Source organism: Rhinoderma darwinii, chromosome 12 (genome assembly GCF_050947455.1).
Source record: "Rhinoderma darwinii isolate aRhiDar2 chromosome 12, aRhiDar2.hap1, whole genome shotgun sequence".
In the NCBI taxonomy this organism is placed as follows: domain Eukaryota; kingdom Metazoa; phylum Chordata; class Amphibia; order Anura; family Rhinodermatidae; genus Rhinoderma; species Rhinoderma darwinii.
Window position 1 is genome coordinate 21,263,148 of NC_134698.1, and position 19,880 is coordinate 21,283,027.

Here is a 19,880-nt window from a genome sequence, read left to right on the forward strand (position 1 = left end):
GCAGACCTGAGGGCCTACATTAGTCCTCCAAGCTGCAATGACGACCATCGGCACCCCACAATCGCAGGGGGGCAATGGGCCGTCAGAGATGGCCACCCCCATCTTTCTAATGGCTTAGTTACCGCAGTTACTATTGACCTCAGCATCTAAGGGGTTAAACGAGTGGGATCGTAGTAATCTACGATTTCGCTCGTCGCAGTGAACTGTCAGTTGTAACATACAACCAACACCAGCAAATTATGGAGTGAGCTCAGTCCGTGACCCCACTCCATACTTCCCTCCTGGCCTACACCGTATATATACACGTTGGTTGTCGTGGAAGGGTTATGCTGCTATAAAGCAGATCTTCCCTTACAAAAACTAATGACGTTTTGGCAACCAAAGGTGCCCCCCTCAGCATCAGAGCCCCATAGCAGCTTCTATGGCTACTAGGGCTATAGTTATGTCCATGTACAGGGGGAAGATTTGACAGTAACACTACAGGTGATGTATTATCACAGTATACATCTAGTATTTGGATAAAATAGAATGACCTACCAGTCCCCAGACATTAGTAGATACGGGTCACTAAGCAAATCATGGTGGTTCCAAGTACCAGGCTCAGGACCAACACCTAGAAGAGGAGGAGAGAGAATAAGGAGGTTAAAACGTGGCCAGGTGCGGTGGATTCACTGCTTGTACACAATGCATCTTAAAGGGTTTATGCGGGGACTAAAAATTATTAGCAGTGTTCTCACTGCATTATGTGATGTCACGGTTTGTGGGTATGTGGACCCACCAGGCCGCACCGCCATAGCAGCGAGGCAGCTGGCAAAATAACAGGGAACCCCAGAAATAGAAAAGTCCCGCACAAGGGTACCAGGATAGTCCAGACAGTGGCCGCAGCTCTGGCACGGATGGAGGTAGGTAACACAGGACGTGGCGGATGACACAGGTGCAGTAGACACGACTCCAACTAGTAGGCACAGGAACAAGAACACAGTACGGGATACAGGAACGGGTAACAGGGCACGGGTAACAACTGGAACGGGAAACAGTAAGGGACCATTTGAAAGACAGACTTGGGGTATACTAACAATGCTCAGGCAAGGATCAGATGGGTTGGGCCCTTCTTATAGTCCAGGAAATCATGTGTGTTGATGATGGTGATTTCCTACATGTGCGTGCACTGGCCCTTTAAGAGAGGGCACGAGCGTGCGCGCGCACCCTACGGGACAGAGCAGATCGTAGCAGAAGTGAGCGCTGGCGTCTCCTGGGATCCAGATTCAGATCCATGGCTGCGGGCGTCAGGTGAGTGGACCCGATGGCCCTGGACGCTACAGTATCCCCCCCTCTTACGCCCCCTCTTCTTGGGACTAGAGCGAGAGAGGAACTTCTTAACAAGAGCAGAGGCATCAAGGTTCTCCTCCGGCTCCCAGGACCTCTCCTCAGGACCAAACCCACTCCAGTCCACCAAATAGAAAGTCCTTCCTCCTACCCTCTTGCAGTCCAGGATCTCCCTCACCTCGAACACATCAGAAGAACTGCTGGGAGCAGTTGTGGAACAGGAAGTCTTGCTGTAGCAGTTCAGGACCACTGGTTTCAGGAGGGACACATGAAAGGAGTTGGGGATTCTGAGGGTAGGAGGCAGCCGCAGTTTATAGGAGACAGGGTTAATCTGTTGCCGAATCTCAAAAGGACCGAGAAACCTGGGAGCAAACTTGTATGAAGGCACCCTCAAACGAATGTTACATGAGGACAGCCAGACTTTGGTACCTGGAAGATACTGCGGCGGCTCTCTTCTTGTATCCGCTTTTCGCTTCATGCCCGGGTCTGTTGCCAGATTTACAGGAAGTCCCCAAATGCAGAGTCAGCAGTGGGTATCTGAGAAGTAGTAGACACTGGAAGAGGGACTCTAGGATGTTGACCGTATACAATGTAAAACGGAGTGGAAGTGGTGGACTCGCTTGTGTGGTTGTTGTACGAGAACTCGGCCCATGGAAGAAGCTGTACCCAGTTATCATGCTGTAAGGAAATGAAGTGACGGAGATAATTCTCCATGATCTGGTTGATCCTCTCGACTTGTCCATTGGACTAGGGGTGATAGACTGTGGAAAAGTCCAATATCACATCCAGGAGTTTACAGAGAGCCCTCCAGAACCTCGAGGTAAACTGAAACCCTCGATCGGACACAATGTGAAGGGCAAGCTATGCAAGCGGTAGATGTGCTGGATGAAGAGATTCGCCATTCGGGGAACAGAAGGTAGGCCGGTCAGCGGGATAAATTGTGCCATCTTCAAGAACCGGTCCACCACCACCCAGACAGTGTTGCATCCTGCTGGGGGAGGAAGGTCAGTGACAAAGTCCATCACAATGTGCTGCAAGGTGGCATTGGGTATAGGCACAGGTTGATGGAGGCCGGCAGGCTTGGAGTTAGTAACCTTGTTAGAAGCACACACCGTGCAAGAAGAGACAAAGTCCACAACATCCTTGGGCAGCATGGGCCACCAAAAGTGACGAGCAATCAGGTCACGGGTTTTACGAACACCAGGGTGCCCAGCCAGTTTAGAACTGTGTCCCCATCGGAGAATTCTTCTCCTGCCTGCTAATCGAACAAAAGTCCTCCCCGGAGGGATGTCTCTAACCTGCAAAGGATTGGCAGTGATAATGCAGGACGGGTCTATGATAGTTTGAAGAGACTCCACCGTGTCATCCGTTTCAAATGACCTGGACAGGGCATCGGCCCTCACATTCTTGTCAGCGGGACGTAGTGGAGCACAAATTGTAAACGGGTGAAGAACAGCGGCCACCTGGCTTGACAGGGATTTAGTTGTTGAGCGGACTGAAGGTAGGTGAGGTTCATGTGGTCGGTGTAGATTAGGATGGGGTGAGCTGCGCCCTCCAGCAGATGTCTCCACTTCTCCAGAGCCAATTTGATGGCCAGTAGCTCCTGATCCCCAACAGAGTAAATGCACTCTGCAGAAGAAAAAAGTCTCGAGTAGTAGCCACATACTACTGCCTTTCCTTTGGGGCTCCTCTGGAACAGAAGTGCGCCTGCACCAACATAAGAGGCGTCCACCTCCAAAGAAAACTGTATATATAAGTCAGGATTATAGAGGATTGAGGCAGAAGTAAAGGCTTTTTTGAGGCTAAAAAATGTGGACTCTGCCTCTGGGGTCCACACCTTGGCGTTCACACCGTTCTTGGTAAGGGTGGAAATAGGAGATGTCAGTGATGAGACGTTTGAGATAAACTGCCGGTAGAAATTGGCAAATCCCAGGAAACGCTGTATGGACCTCAGACCTTGAGGACGTGGCCACTCCAGGACAGCTCTCACTTTCTCAGGATCCATCTTGAGACCTTGATCCGATATGATGTAGCCCAGGAAGTGCAGAGAACTCCTCTCAAAGACGCACTACTCCAGCTTGGCGTATAAATGTTTCTCCCTTAATCGTAGTAGAACTTGACGGACATGCCTCCGATGAGTCGTCGGATCTGGGGAGAAAATCAAAATATCATCGAGATAAACAACAACACAGATATAGAGGAGATCTCGGAAGATATCATTAACGAGTTCCTGAAACACTGCAGGAGCGTTACACAGTCCGAAGGGCATCACTACGTATTCGTAGTGCCCGTCACGGGTGTTAAATGCCGTCTTCCATTCGTCACCCTGGCGGACCGGAGCGGAAGTGAGATGGGGACCAGCTCTCCCAGATCCATGGCTGTGGGCGTCAGGAGGTGAGTGGAACCGACGGCCCGCGGCCATAGATGCTACATGTGAGTAAACTCGTTAATATACATTCCCGTCCCCCTTGGTGCTGTTTCTGAGATTCTTATAGATTTTTATAGCGCTGATGAGGAACCGGAAGTCTAGTTGTACAGTCTTCTTTGGTGACGACACGACTCTTCGTCATGTGATCGGCCCCGCTGTACTCTATGTTCTCGCTGTACTACTGCTCCTGCAGTATACGGAGCACAGCGCCGCTCTCTGAGAGGTTCCTCTGAGAGGTTCCTGTTGTTTCTCCTTTGCTTTATCCAATGCTAAAAACGAATAATGATTTTTTTTTTTTAAATGCAAGCCCCTCAGTTGGAGTCACTGGGACCCAACACTAGAATTTCATCTGATTTTACAGATTATGGCACCATTTTCTATGGGGAACTTAAGGTGGTTATTTTGGTATTCCCATACTGTTTTTTGACACAGACCACCTATCTAAACATTGCTACAGACAAATCCACCTCTTCATGGTAAAGGTATTCTCTAATGCCAGTGCTGTCTTACAGCAGGATAATGCCCCCGCCACACTGCAAAAATCGTTCAGGACTGATGTGAGGAACATGACAAAGAGTTCAAGGTGTTGACCTGGCCTCCATATTCTTAATTCAATCGATCATCTGTGAGATGTGCTGGAAAAACAAATCCAATCCATAGAGACCCCTACTCACAACTTACAGGACTTAACCCCTTAATGACGAAGCCTAGGTTGGGCCTTAAGGATCAGAGCCCATTTGTCTATTCTGACATGTGTCACTTTATGTGGTAATAACTTTGGAATGCCTTTATTTATCCAAGTGATTCTGAGACTGTTTTCTGGTGACACATTGAACTTTATGTTAGTGGTAAAATTTGGTTGATACATTCAGTGAAAAACAGAAAAAATTACAGAAAATGTGGTGTAAGGCATATGTTTATACCACACAAAATAGTTATTAATTAACAATTTGTTTTTCTAAATAAAGGATTTAATATTGAAAAAAGGTTTTTTATACAACTGTTTTTTTTTTTGCCTCACTAGGTGACTTGAAGTCAGGAATCCCTGATCGCTATTCTAATACACTGCACTACATGCGTAGTCCAGTGTAAAAGTGCTGTCAGTTACTCACTGACAGCAAACCTAAGGCAGGACAAACTAGGCTTCCGTAGATGACAAACCCGGAGGCCATTGTTAGGCCTCCTGTTGCCATAACATGATGGAATAGAACGTCAAGGAGTAGGAAGGGGTTAAAGGATCTGCTAACATCTTGGTGCCAGATACCACAGGACACTTTTAACCCCTTAGTGACCAGCCCATTTTAGGCCCTAATGACCAAGCTATTTTATTCGTTTTTCTATAGTCGCATTCAAAGAGCTATAACGTTTTTATTTTTTCGTCTACATAGCTGTATGAGGACTTGTTTTTTGCGGGATTAGTTGTGCTTTTTAATAGCACCATTTTTGGGTAGATATAATTTTTATATTAACTTTTATTAACCCTTTTGGGGGGATTATAAAAAAAAACTGAAATTCCGCCATTGTTCTATGCGTTTTTAAATTGACGCCGTTCACTGTGCGACGTAAATAACTTGTTACCTTTATTCTATGGGTCGGTACGATTACGGCGATACCACATATGTAGAGGTTTTTTTATGTTTTACGACTTTTGCACAATAAAAACACTTTTGAACTAAAATTATGTGCTTTTGTATCGTCGCTTTCCAAGAGCCGTAATTTTTTTATTTTTCCATCAATGTAGTGATTTTTTGGGCTTGTTTTCTGCGGGACAAGACGTAGTTTTGAATGGTACTGTTTTGGGGTGCATGGGACTTATTGATTCATTTTTATTATGACTTTTTTGGGGGGCAATGGAAAAAAAATGCAATTTTGCCATGGTTTTTTGCGTTTTTTTTTTTTACGCTGTTCACTTTGCGGTTTAAATTACATATTTACTTTATTAATGGAGTCATTACGGTCGCGGCGATACCACATATGTGTACTTTTTTTTTTTTTTTTACACTTTTACTAAATGGAAAAAAATGATTTTATTTATTTTTTTACTGTACTTTTTATTAATAATCTTTATTTCACTTTGATGACTTATTTTATTAGTCCCACTAGGGGACTTTACTGTGCGATATTCCGATCGCTGCTATAATGCTCTGGTATACTTCGTATACCAGAGCATTATTGCCTGTCAGTGTAAATCTGACAGGCAATCTGTTAGGACGTGCCTCCGGCGCGTCCTAACAAGGATATGTCCAGGGCAGACCTGGGGGCTTTTATCAGGCCCCCGGCTGCCATGACACCCCATCGGAGACCCGTGATTTCATTCGCGGGCCGCCGATGGGTGACAGAGGGAGCGCACTCCCTCTGTAAACAAAGTTAAATGCCGAGGTCGCTATTGACGGCGGCATTTAACGGGTTAAACGGCGCCAGACAGCAGAGCCCCGGCTCCTGCCTGCACGGGAGACCCATGCAGGACTTAGACTAGGCTGACGTGAAAAGGCGTCAGCCTAGCCTAAAGCCCATTAGTGACCGACGTAAAAAGGCGTATTAGTGGTCACTAAGGGGTTCTTCTGAAATCCATGTCCCAACGGGTCAGAGCTATTATGGCAGCACGAGGAGGACTACACAAGGCAGGTGGTTTTAATGTTATGTCTGGATGGTGTATATGTTAGTAATTAATTTCTATTCATTTGTACATTGATGGAAATTAGGGTATGTTCACACGCAAACTCAAAAATATCTGAAAATACAGAGCTGTTTTCAAGGTTTTCAGCGTTTTTTACAGCCATTTTTGGAGCTGTTTTCAATATTGTCTAGGAAAAACGGCTCCAAAAGCGGCCCAAGAAGTGACTTGCACTTCTTTTGTGAACATACCCTAAAAAAAGAGTAACTTTTCTGTGCTTTTTATTTTTACAATTTATATCAATCACCCTAAATATTGTAATCTTGGGGCCTACATTGCTCCTATGTAAACATGGGAACGCCACCATTCTCACCAGTTTTAAGGCGTAATGTAAGTCTTAGGCCAAAACGTAGTAGTAGTCGAAACGCCAATCCAACCGAGATGGAATATGAAATATCCAAGATAGAAGGGAGTCCCAGGCATAAAATAAGATAAGATAACTTTATTAATCCCCGAAGGGAAATTCCAGTATCACATAAATGGATTCTGGGAAACGGCATCAGGGATCTTTTATTATTAGGTCTCTGTGCAGATTTAGATTCTGGCGTCCAAGGTGAAGATGATGAAGAAGACTAGGTGGTACTGTAGACAAAACAAAAAATAATCAGACCAGACGATAATCACTCAGCAATATACTGGTGCCGAAGCTCCAGCCATGATTTCACAAAAATACTATAGATGTCAGTGATCATACCTGTACTGCTGGTGTTTCTTCTGTACCACAGCTGTTGGTACTTCTCTCCTCCTCTTTCTTTGAAAGGCATGGACGCGGCACAAGGGACAGCGTGGATTTGTCGGGATCCAATGTGCAATACAAGGCAGATGGAATATGTGAGAACATGTCAGAACGGTGACTTGCTCTCCAATCTCATAGTCCTCTAGGCATATAGTGCAGGACTGGATGTCTTCGTTTTCAGTAAAGGTTCGAGATGGGAGTCTATCAATCTGCCTGCCTCTCCTGCCTCGCCGACGTTGTCTTCTCTGCACAGGTCTGCTGTCTGTGGTCTCTGTTGTCGACTGTTGGTTGGGAAGCAGCTGACTGGTGCTTGGTGTTGGCTCCACCAGCCTGTTAGATGTTTGCTGAGGAGATCTGATTCCTTCTCTGGATGGCTGCAGGTTTGGTAGCGGCTCACTGGTGCTGGGGTCTTGTGTTGGTTCCTCCAGCCTTTCGGATCTCTCCTGAGTAGCTGATGGAGTAGACCCAGGCTGGGATTCTCCAGGAATTCTGAGCTCGGTCTCACTATTCATACGATGGCCACTTGTCGTTTCAGACTGTTCTATTGGCTCAGGTCGTAATGGGGACCGGCTTCTGTCCGCTCCTTCTTGCTGCAACCTACGGCGCGGTGGAACTTGACCACGTCTTCGTCTCCTGTCGGGGACATTGTCATGGTCTTCATCCTGCTCCACACTCTGACGCCTTTGTGAGAGATAAATGGTTAATGCTCTTATGACTATACATAATAATGGGTATTTTAGAAAGGTTAAGAGAAGAAATAATTTGCAGATGCTCTGCCGTCCCTTGAAATTGCAAACAGATGGAGGTCAATCTCTTGACCACCCCCTAAGCATAAAGGAATCCTAAGGGAATACCTGGTGCTCCACCAATGAGCTTTTATGGGAAAGGAAGATGTAAGGCTTGAACATACAGATGACTCATATGTTATGGAATGTTCTTTGTTCGTCTGATGCTATAAGTATGAGCACTGTAATTCAATAAATTAGAAGTATTACTTTGAGAACTTGGTCTCAGTGTGTCTTTACTTCTCCGAGCTCGCACCCCCCCCCACCTGATTTGAACCTGCATAGATGATCAAGGCGTAAAGTGACCCCATTGCGATCACAGAAATTGGCGCCCGAACAGGGACTTGACCAGAAGGACGGCACCCCACCCAGGGGATCTCCCGGGACTTGAGTGGCGACCTCCCGGACAAAGGAACGTGCAGACCACTGCTGCAGCAAGGTAAGAAGACTTAATTCTTACAAACTCTGCTCTGCACCTTCCTGTCTGGTAGGTCACCTTCCCGGTAGTACTCCTGAGGAATAGAGGGGCCACATGAGGGTATTTTTAGTGTAAAAATCTGGTCAAGTCTAAAATAAATCCTACCCTCAGGATAAAGTGCCTGATCTCTATGGCAGTATTTGTATGAATGTTGTAGAAACCCAGTTTTGTGTCACAAATGCATTTTAGAATAAGGAAATTTAAAAAAAAATAAAAAAAAATAATAAAAATAAATAAATTTTTAAAAAATAAATAAAAATTCAGATAATCCGGCAAATTACCAGAAACATGTGTACATGCTTCAGGTGACTACGGGGATTATGATAGGCTAAATTTTAGCTCGGAAATCGAAAATTTTGTGCAGTCCAATAATCCGGCATGATGAATCAACACTTGGATTTGACACTCGCCCTATTATTTGGACTAGGGATACTAGCCGTTTTACTGTTATGGTGTGGAGGATATCTCCTTGAGTGGTGTTTAAAGTAAATAAGAAGGACTGTAAAAGGAAGATTCTCTGGCCAGAGTAGAAAGTAAGTACGGAAACTAGAAACTGTCTAAAATAGATGAGAATAGAATTCATCTGTCAATAGCTAAAATCTGTAACAAAATACGGGTGTGCCTAAGGCCACCACTTACAGTCACAAGATGGGAAACTTGGTTACCCTCTTTAAAGATGAACACCCCAAAGGACAAACCGCCAAACAGGTAGTAGAAGAAAGAGAAGGTAAAAAGGCGACACAGGGAATAAAAAAATTAATGAAAGCATGTGGTCTAGAATCCCATGGACGGTTAGATGCAGACAAATGGAATGAATGTTGTGACACAAAGCGTGGATGGCTGAAAGATAAAGGGTTGACTGAGAAAGCCGAAGCATGGAAGAAGGTGTCAGAGGAAGTAACGCAGGGGGATGCATGGAAACAGAATGTAAGAAAAAGTTTTATTATGATTGTTATAATGAAAATCCAGGAAAAAGGACAGAGAAGGTAGGTAGACCCCCGGGGTATGGAGACAGAATGGCAAATGGTCCAGAAGGATGGACGTGTTTTAGGTGCGGTTCTCAGAACCTGGAGTGGAGGGATGTATGTTATGCATGTGGCGCTCCCAGACCTAGGGACAAAAATCCTCTAGGTATATACCCAGTATTGCCAGGATACTCGAACAACAACCCTTTTGCGCCTGCCCCACGCATATACCGGAACCATATAAGCAGGTTGCGGGAATGGCCCCAGTGGTGTTAGCCCCAGCAGGGGTAATTACTAGGGCAGGAAAAACAAATAGAGGAGCAGAGGGAGGGGATGAGGAAGATGAAGAGGAGCAAAAAGAGCAAAACAGGAAGGACAATGCAAAAAGAGAGGATTGCAGTATGTCGATGATTTACTTCTTTGCTGTCCCTCTTCCGAAGCGTGTATCCAAGCTTCGGTATCACTGTTGAAGTTCTTAGCGGAAAATGGGTGCAAGGTCTCTAAAGATAAATTGCAATTTTGTTGTACTCAAGTTGTATTTTTAGGACACTGTGTGGCACGAGGCATCTCACACACAGCAGAGTAGAAACTATTGTACAAATACCAGTTCCAAAATCTTTAAATGCTTTACGTACATTTTTAGGTTTAGTCTCATACTGCAGACCATGGATTCGTTCCACATCCATTCTCATGCAGCCTCTGTATGACTGCCTCAGTAGCCAGCCTTTCCACCTTACGCCTGAAGCTGAAGAGAACTTCCACACTTTGAAATTGGTGGTCCAGACAGCCCCAGCTCTCGGGACCCCCAATTATGACAAGATTTTTAGACTATATTGTACTGAACAAAATGGCCATGCCACGTCTGTACTTACGCAAGCACATGGTCCACAACAGCGCCCAGTTGCCTACTATTCAGCTAGGCTTGGCCCGGTTGCCCGTGGATCCCCATCCTGTGTACGAGCTATTATTGCAGTTAATCTTATGTTGAATAAAGCTTCTGATCTTGTATTAGCATTTCCTGTACAGATATATGCCCCCCATGATATTACTGCCATTCTAACTCAAGTACAACCTAAGCATTTGTCCACTGCCAGACATCTAAGATTAACATGTGCGCTTCTCCCTGAGCAGGTTACACTCCATAGGTGTACCACTTTGAACCCAGCTACCTTACTGCCTCTGGAGCAAGGGGGAGTAGAGACAGGTAAAGTATGGTCGGAATATCTACCAGATACTGAAGAACATGATTGTATGGCCCTTATGGCCCAGGAAACAGTGGGGTTCGCACATGTGAAAGATACCCCACTCCAAAATCCAGACCTGATACTCTTTGTGGATGGTTCACGGTATTGTGTGCAAGGTTCTTTCTTCACAGGCTATGCAGTCACCACAGAACATACCGTACTTGAAACAGCATCCTTACCGGCCTCAAGCTCCGCACAAGAAGCAGAACTAAAAGCACTTGCCCAAGCCTGCCATCAGGCCACAGGTAAAACAGCAAATATCTACACTGACTCTCGGTATGCATTTGGGATTGCACACGATTATGGCCCCATATGGAGGGCAAGACAGTTTTTGACTTCAGCAGGTACCCCAGTTAAGAATGCGGATTTTGTAAAGTATTTGATGGAGTCTTTATTATTACCAACTGAGGTAGCAGTAATAAAGATAAAAGCTCACACTACGGCCAACACACCAGAAGCAAGGGGAAATGCCCTGGCAGACGAAGCGGCAAAGCAAGCAGCACAGAAGCTACCCGTGTTAGCAGCCGTATGTCAGATAAAAGATCCAGAGGAAACAAGACCAGCTGTAAGCCCGGAACTACTGCAAAAACTTCAAGGACAAGCAACAAAAGAAGAAAAAGACAAGTGGACGGCCCAAGGAGCAACGCTACGAAAAGATGGCCTCTGGCAATGCCAGAATAAACTGTGCCTGCCTAAGACAATGTTCCCAATGATGGCCCAAATAACACATGGAGCGACTCACCAATCAAAAACGGCAATGATGGACTTGGTAAACAAGGTGTGGTATGCCCCAGGGTTTAGTGTGATGGCCAGCAGTTTTACACAAGGATGCATGATCTGTGCAACACATAATATTGGAAGAACTGTAAAAGTACCACAGAAGCACACACCCAGACCTATATATCCGTTCCAGAGACTGCAGATAGACTATATTCAACTACCCAAAGTTGGTACCTATGAGTATGTGCTTGTTTGTATTGATCTCTTTTCAGGATGGCCAGAAGCTTTTCCAGTCACCAAAGCTACAGCAGTAGCCACAGCCAAGAAGCTGATAAATGAAGTGGTCTGCAGATATGGAGTGCCGGAAGTAATTGAAAGCGACAGAGGAACACACTTTACGGGTGAAATCATGAACAATGTTTTATCTTCGTTTGGTATAAACCAAGCATTCCACACACCATACCATCCGCAAAGTAGTGGTAAGGTTGAGAGATTAAACGGGACTCTCAAATTGAAAATCCAAAAAGCTATGGTAGAAACCGGGAAACCATGGACCGAGTGTCTACCATTAGCCTTGTTCTCAGTAAGATACACGCCCACAAAAAGAACAGGTCTCAGCCCGTATGAGATCTTATTTGGGTCGGCTCCCAGACTAGGATGTTATTTTCCACAGGTGCTCCAGATGCAGTATGGTAGGTTAACTGACTATGTATCAACACCGAACAAACAATTGACGAAGGTGCATGCACAAGTATTTTCTTCCATTCCAGACCCAGAATCGGTTGCCGGAGCGCATAAGCTAGAACCAGGAGATTGGGTCGTTGTCAAAAGACACGTGAGGAGGAGCCTTGAGCCACGGTTTGATGGTCCTTTTCAAGTTTTGCTCGTTACAAGCACCTCAGTAAAGCTAGAAGGAAAAGCCAGTTGGATACATGCCAGCCACTGTAAAAAGGTCCTGATACTATCAGAAGAATCTCAAGAAGCGTCAAAGACGAAGGACTGAGAAGTCAAGATGAAGCTTTTCTTGGTTGTTGCGATAATTACTGTTTTATGATGTTACACAATGTATGGACAGCAACCCCTGTGGTAAAAATACAAGGGGAAGGCCAGGGACAAATGTTCACAATGAGCTGGAACAATGCTAGAAGGACACGGAAACAAGGCAATTTTACATGTCAAGAAAATACCAGGTGTTTGATTGCCAATTGGACAACCACAGCAGGAACTTTTAAGTCAGGACCAATGGGAAGGAGTGGGTACTTACAGCTAAAATATGGGGAACAACCAAATGTCACGATTACCCAGGCGTCAAGTAAATTGCTTGTTTGTTGCATTAACACTGACAAACATTTTGTGCAGAAATATTTGGAAAAGCAAAGGATACAACGAAGAGACTACTATAATGAAAGTGTAAAAGGATGTGATAAGGTAAATGAAACTGTATTTGTTACACGAGGTATGAATAGAATACTCTGTACCAATGCATCAGAAATAAGTAACAGAACGATTTTTGTATTATCAATTGAAATTTTACATGATGAACATAAGCCACACATAACCGAACAAAGTTTAGAAAGAATACCACATACATGTAAGAATGCTGTTACTCAAGAACAAAGGAAGAATATACATTTCAATATCTCCTTCCCTAAACCCCCAGATTGTCACACTAGAATAAAGAGAGAATGGTATGACACAATGTTAGGAGGGGTAGGAACGGGACTGGGAGTATTGAATGGTATACAGTTAGAAACAGTCATGAATACACTTGGTCCCGTAGGAGACGACACAGCAACAGCCTTACGCGTAGGAGCTACATGGTTGCCTACGAGTTTTGCTACCCAACAGAGTGGTCTCAAAATAGATCAGCTATTTTTAAATGTTTTTAACAAATCTATGCTAGTGCAATATAGAATCATGGAGAATATCTCAGCGTTTGTAAACTGGACTGTATGTATTCTCAAAACAATATGGCAAAGAGAACAGATGGATGATTTTAAATCAAAATTATTCAGCACACACGTAAGACAGTGGACAGATATTCTACCGGTAGAAAAAGTGGATGATACTTGGTTATTGCTGCAACCCGAACATACTGAATGCACTCCCACTTGGTGTGCTGGTAGACTAATAGCTTTCAAGGTAAAAAGCCCTACATTGTTATGCAAATTTATAGTTATGCCTATGGTGATGATAGACCCAGTTATGTTTGAAGGACAGTACTGGATGCCAGAGATAAAGGGAACTCACATAAGTTCACAAAACACGACTGTTGACATTGACCTATGCCAATTGACGGAACAGGGGTATGTGTGAAATCAGCAATCAGGAATATATGAACCCTGTTTGATGCAGCATCAAGATAATGTTTGTTCACTCACAGTTATCCCTGCTTCACAATTGAGAATATATATAGAAGTAGGCCCCTTGCATGTATGTCTCATAACGGATGACCTAAAGACACTTAAACAATTTAATGTCACCAGTCCATTCTCAGGGTGTTTGTATAATGTGACTCATTTGAATTGGGGTAATGATACGGTAGTCTTCTTGCCCACCCTAGAAGAAATTATGTCTACAATATGGGTTCCTGAACCACTACCTTATAGCAATTTTAGTTTACCGTTAGAAGAACTAAGAAGGGTATTACAAAAATCACAAGATGTCCAGAAATTAATAAAAGAACACAATGTAACCCTAAATAAAGTAAAAGTATTGGGTACTATAGCTTCAGGAAAAATAGTGCATTTATCCTCAGCCATAAAGGATGTTAGTGCCCACCACTGGTATGATATTTTCACAGGATTTTCCCCTACAGCCACTACAATATTACACGTATTGTTTCAACCTTTAATCTGTATGATGATATTATTTGTACTACTTACATGTTTCAATTGTTATGCTTTTTGTAAGATAAGAAATGCTTTTTCTCGAAGACCTATACACTATGAGCAGAGACGGATGTTGTGAGTTTAAGAGATAAGATGGTTAAAATCACAAAAGGGGGAATTTGTGAGAGATAAGTGGTTAATGCTCTTATGACTATACAGAATAATGGGTATTTTAGAAAGGTTAAGAGAAGAAATAGTTTGCAGATGCTCTGCCGTCCCTTGAAATTGCAAACAGATGGAGGTCAATCACTTGACCACCCCCCTAAGCATAAAGGAAACATAAGGGAATACCTGGTGCTCCACCAATGAGCTTTTATGGGAAAGGAAGCTGTAAGGCTTGAACATACAGATGACTCATATGTTATGGAATGTTCTTTGTTCGTCTGATGCTCTAAGTATGAGCACTGTAGTTCAATAAACTAGAAGTATTACTTTGAGAACTTGGTCTCAGTGTGTCTTTACTTCTCCGATCTCGCACCCCCCCCCCCCCCACCTGATTTGAACCTGCATAGATGATCAAGGCGTAAAGTGACCCAATTGTGATCACACCATCTATGGAGATCAAGATCTCTCACTGTAAGCTCTAGGGCCTCCAATGGAGCTAATGTTGTTAGAGTGGAAACTCGGTTATTTGAGGAAGCGTGAAACTGGCACCATATATCTAATGAATTGCGTATAATAGGGTGTAGAGTCTTCGGAGGCAACCTTCCCCATAAAGAACTAATTAACAGTGCTTTCAAGTTATGTTTGGGAGTGAGAGCTGCCTCAATATCGACCCAATTTTTCTCCACATTCATTGCCCACCAATGTTTTAATGTAGAAATATGTGTAGCAGTGTAGTAATCTTTAATTATCGGAAGACCTAAGCCTCCCTTCCCTCTCTGTTTAGATAATGTTGACCTTGCGATCCTCGGTGGTTTGTCCTGCCACACAAACCTAGCTACCATAGATTGTAGACTTTTAAAGAAGGTGTTTGGGAGTTTTACTGGAAGGGTTTTATAGATGTACAGCAGTTTTGGGAGGGACATCATTTTGAATGCCGCAATCCGACCAATCCATGAAATCTCCTGTGTCTTATAAACTTTCAGTTCCACCTCAAGAGCTTGTAGGAGCGGCAGGTAATTCTGTTTATAAATTAGTGATATGGATCTTGTAATTGTGGTACCCAAGTATTTGATACCCGTCTCTTGCCAATCTAGGGGGAATATTTTCTTAAGTAAAGCTAGATCAGTGTCTGGAAGTTTAATCGGGAGGGCGTGTGATTTTTTCTCGTTTACTTTATAATTTGATAATTCTCCATACCTTCGTATGGTCACAAAAGCTGTTTCCAATGATCTTCTTGGGTCAGTGATAGATAGGAGTATGTCGTCTGCGTATAATGAAATTAGATGAGACTTTCCCCCTATTTTAATGCCTTGTATGTCTATGTTATTTCGAAGGGCCTGGGCTAAAGGTTCTATGGACAGAACAAAGATCAGGGGAGACAAAGGACATCGCTGTCTTGTGCCATTTTTAATGGAAAAAATGTCTGACAACACCCCATTGGTAGATACTCTGGCAGATGGTGTTGTGTATAAATTGAGAATTGCTGAAATAATGTTACCTGTGAATCCCATTTTCCCCAGTACCTCAAATACAAATCTCCAGTTTATGCGATCGAACGCCTTTTCGGCATCTAGCGTGACTAAGACTGCCGGAATGTTATTTCTGTCTGCATAGTCTACCAGATTTATTACCCTTCTAGTATTGTCATAGGCTTGTCTTTGTCTCACAAAGCCCACCTGGTCTGGATGGATTAGAGTTGGGAGAATAGGTGCTAATCTAGTCGCTAGGAGTTTCGCATATATTTTCAGATCTGAATTCAATAGGGAGATAGGTCTAAAATTTTGTGGAGTGTCCGGGGTTTTGTCTGGTTTTGGAATGGTGATGATTAGTGCCGATAGCATTTCCGGTGGAAAGGGAACCCCCTGCATAGCTCTTTGGAAGATTTTGGTTAGATGAGGGAGCAGACTCTCATTATAGAGTTTAAAGTAGTCATTTGAGAGGCCATCTGGTCCAGGCGCTTTCCCGTTTGGTAGGGAGGTGACAATGTCAGCTATCTCTTGATTTGAGATAGGCTTGTTAAGATTTTCTAGTTGCTCACAAGTAAGAGAAGGTAAGGAAACCCGCTCCATGAATGCGGTAAAGAGAGTCTGAAAATTCTGAGTGGAAGAGGAGTTGTCTTTAAGATTGTATAGGCCTGCGTAATAATCTTTAAACTGATTTGCTATCTCACGAGGGTCTATTATTTTTGCGGATGATACTGGATCTTTCAAAAAAGGGATTCTAGCTTTGCTATATTGCAGTTTAAGCCTGTGAGCTAAGAGCTTACCCGCTTTGTTGTTTTGGGAATAAAATGTGGCTTTGGTTTTTTTTAATGCTTTCTCGGAGTCGAGTATCATAAGGCCTTTCAGTCGGTTTCTAAGCTCGGTCAGAGCCAAGGATTGGGTTTGGGTAGGTTTATTTTTGTTTAGGACTTCCAAAGCCTGAATCTCTGCCAGTGTCTCAGATATTCTTTTTTCCCTTTATTTTCTATCCCTGTGACCTATTCTAATCAGAACCCCTCTTATGACCGCTTTATGTGCGTTCCACATAATATAAGGATCCTCTACCGATGTCGCGTTAAAATGGAAATATTCGTTCAACTCCCTCTCAATCTCTTTCTTATAAATGGAATGTCCTAATATGTATGTATTGTTCCTCCAAAGTCTATTAGTGTCCCCATTGAATTGCTCTTCAATGGTGAGAGTAATAGCCCCATGATCCGACCATTTAATAATTTCAATTGTGGACGCTTTTGCTTGGAAGAGGAGGTGTCTGTCCACCAGAAACATGTCAATGCGGGAATACGAGCGATGGACATTAGAGAAGAAAGTGTAGTCTCTCTCTGCCCCATGCTGAGCTCTCCAGACGTCGTACCACTCCTCTTTGTGAATGAAAGCGGAGAAATTAGCAGAACGTGACCTGCTCACGTTAGTTGTATCTAGATGTTCATCTACAATATTATTAAAATCCCCGCAGATTAATAGCTTTCCTTGTTTTACCTTAGCTAAAATCCTAGATATTTTATGTAGGAACCTTCCTGAACCCTTATTCGGGGCATAAAGGTTTACTATAGTGTATTTAACATTGTTCAGAGAGCAGACTAAAATTAGAAATCTCCCCTTGGTGTCAACCGTTTCTGAGACCTTCTGGAACGCCACCGTATTTCGGATAGCAATCATCACTCCCCTTCTCTTACGTGTGTCATGGGCCTGGTATATGTTGGGAAATAGCCGGTGTTTTAATCTATGGGAATCCTTTTCAATAATGTGCGTTTCTTGGGCGCATATCACATCAGATTTTAGGGCCAGCGCTTCTTTCCAGATAAATGCGCGTTTCTGCGGACAATTCAGTCCTTTTACATTAAGCGATGTAAAGTGTATTACCATAATGACTTCTTATGATATAAGATCAGTACACCAGTTATACATTGTGTGAGCACATAACCTGGGAGCAAACAAGAACATATTAAGGAACAAAAAAACAGATATTCATCAAACATTAGACAGGCATTTTCCGTAAGAAATTTGCATATGTGTAAATTATCCAACACCATTGTGTTGGTTTACCAGTGGGGTGAAAGTCTGGTCTGAGGCCGACTTAAATCCAAACTCGATCAACCGGAGCACATCCATATGCTTAGCCTTTAGGGTCTCGGTTTTTTCCTCGAGGAAGCCATCTTCCATTCCTTCTGTAGGTGTTGGGGTTGCATTCCTTCCCGGTGTTGTATATCCACTTGTAAATTCCATTTGCTCAGCAGTTGTTTCCCTTCCTCCACCGACTTTATCACATGTGTGGTGCCATCCCTGTTAATAAAAATCTTCACAGGAAAGCCCTATCTATACAGTATCTTCGCATTCCTCAATGCTAGCGTTATCGGAGTAAGCAATCTGCGCTGTTTTAAAGTGGCTGCAGAGAGGTCTGTAAATAAATTCACCGTGTGGAACGGGTCTGGTAGCACTTTGCATCTGCGTGCCCCTTCCATTAGTTGTTCCTTAATGTGAAAGAAATGGAGTCTAGCAATAACATCCCTCGGAATATTTTCTGCTAGGTGCTTTGGCTTCGGGAGCCTGTGGGCTCTGTCAATAGTTAGATCAGTGGAATTACAGAAGGGGATGAGAGACTTGATGAGCTCTTTGAGATATTGTGATAAGTCCCCTTGCGTTACCGATTCCGGGATCCCCCTGAATTTCACATTGTTTCGGCGGGATCTGTCCTCAATATCGGCCATTTTCGCCTTGAGATCCTCAAAATCGTCGGCCAGCGCATTGTGTGCATCAATGACGCGGTTATGTGAGGAGGCATAGTCTCCCATCTTTGTTTCAATGTGCTGTACCCGATCTTCCAGATCTCAAACTGAGGTCTGCAGCGGTAATAGTAATTGAGTGAATCCCGCATGTATGGAGTTTCTGAGGATAAGAAGCATTTCTTTCAGTGTATGCGCTGATGCCGGGGAGTCAGAAGTATGTACATTGACAAACAAATCATTGTCCTCGTCATGTATGTTAGTCGCATAGTCTGAGGGATGCACCTCACTCACCCCTGTATCCATATCTGATATCCCCCGCTCGGTCTGGGTAGTAGGGCTGCCAGAGGACGAACCTGTCGCTGTTCCCATGCGTTCTAAGGGGGAGTCCGCCATTTTGGTCCTTTCCTCTCTGTTTCGCGCCTTTTCCCTCTGACCCATCGGTGTGTTCTGGGGATTTTTTATATGAGACCCATTTGACTTCTCATTCTCAGAATCCATCTGAGCCTGCTCTGGTTCCGGCGGGTTCCCTCCAAAGTCCTCTCTCAATCCATGTGACCGGGGTTCGGAGCTCGCCTCCCCGCCATCTCTGCTGCGGTCTCGCTCAAAGTAAGCTTCCAGGCTGCTTCCGTCGCCTTCAGTGATTTCTTTCCCCTCACCATGTTGCAAGGTAGGTGGGTGAAATAGATCGACCCGATGGTACAAAAAGTTTAGGGCTGTAGGTTGCTGTTTGTCGCTTTTGTGCCGGAGCTCGGTGATTATGCTGCCATCTCCGTCGGCTGCCAAACCACGCCCCCTATCTCGATGATATTTTGATTTTCTCCCCAGATCCGACGACTCATCGGAGGCATGTCCGTCAAGTTCTACTACGATTAAGGGAGAATCATTTATACGCCAAGCTGGAGAAGTGCGTCTTTGAGAGGAGTTCTCTGCACTTCCTGGGCTACATCATATCGGATCAAGGTCTCAAGATGGATCCTGAGAAAGTGAGAGCTGTCCTGGAGTGGCCACGTCCTCAAGGTCTGAGGTCCATACAGCGTTTCCTGGGATTTGCCAATTTCTACCGGCAGTTTATCCCAAACGTCTCATCACTGACATCTCCTATTTCCACCCCAGAGGCAGAGTCCACATTTTTTAGTCTCAAAAAAGCCTTTACTTCTGCCTCAATCCTCTATAATCCTGACTTATATATACAGTTTTCTTTGGAGGTGGACGCCTCTTATGTTGGTGCAGGCGCACTTCTGTTCCAGAGGAGCCCCAAAGGAAAGGCAGTAGTATGTGGCTACTACTCGAGACTTTTTTCTTC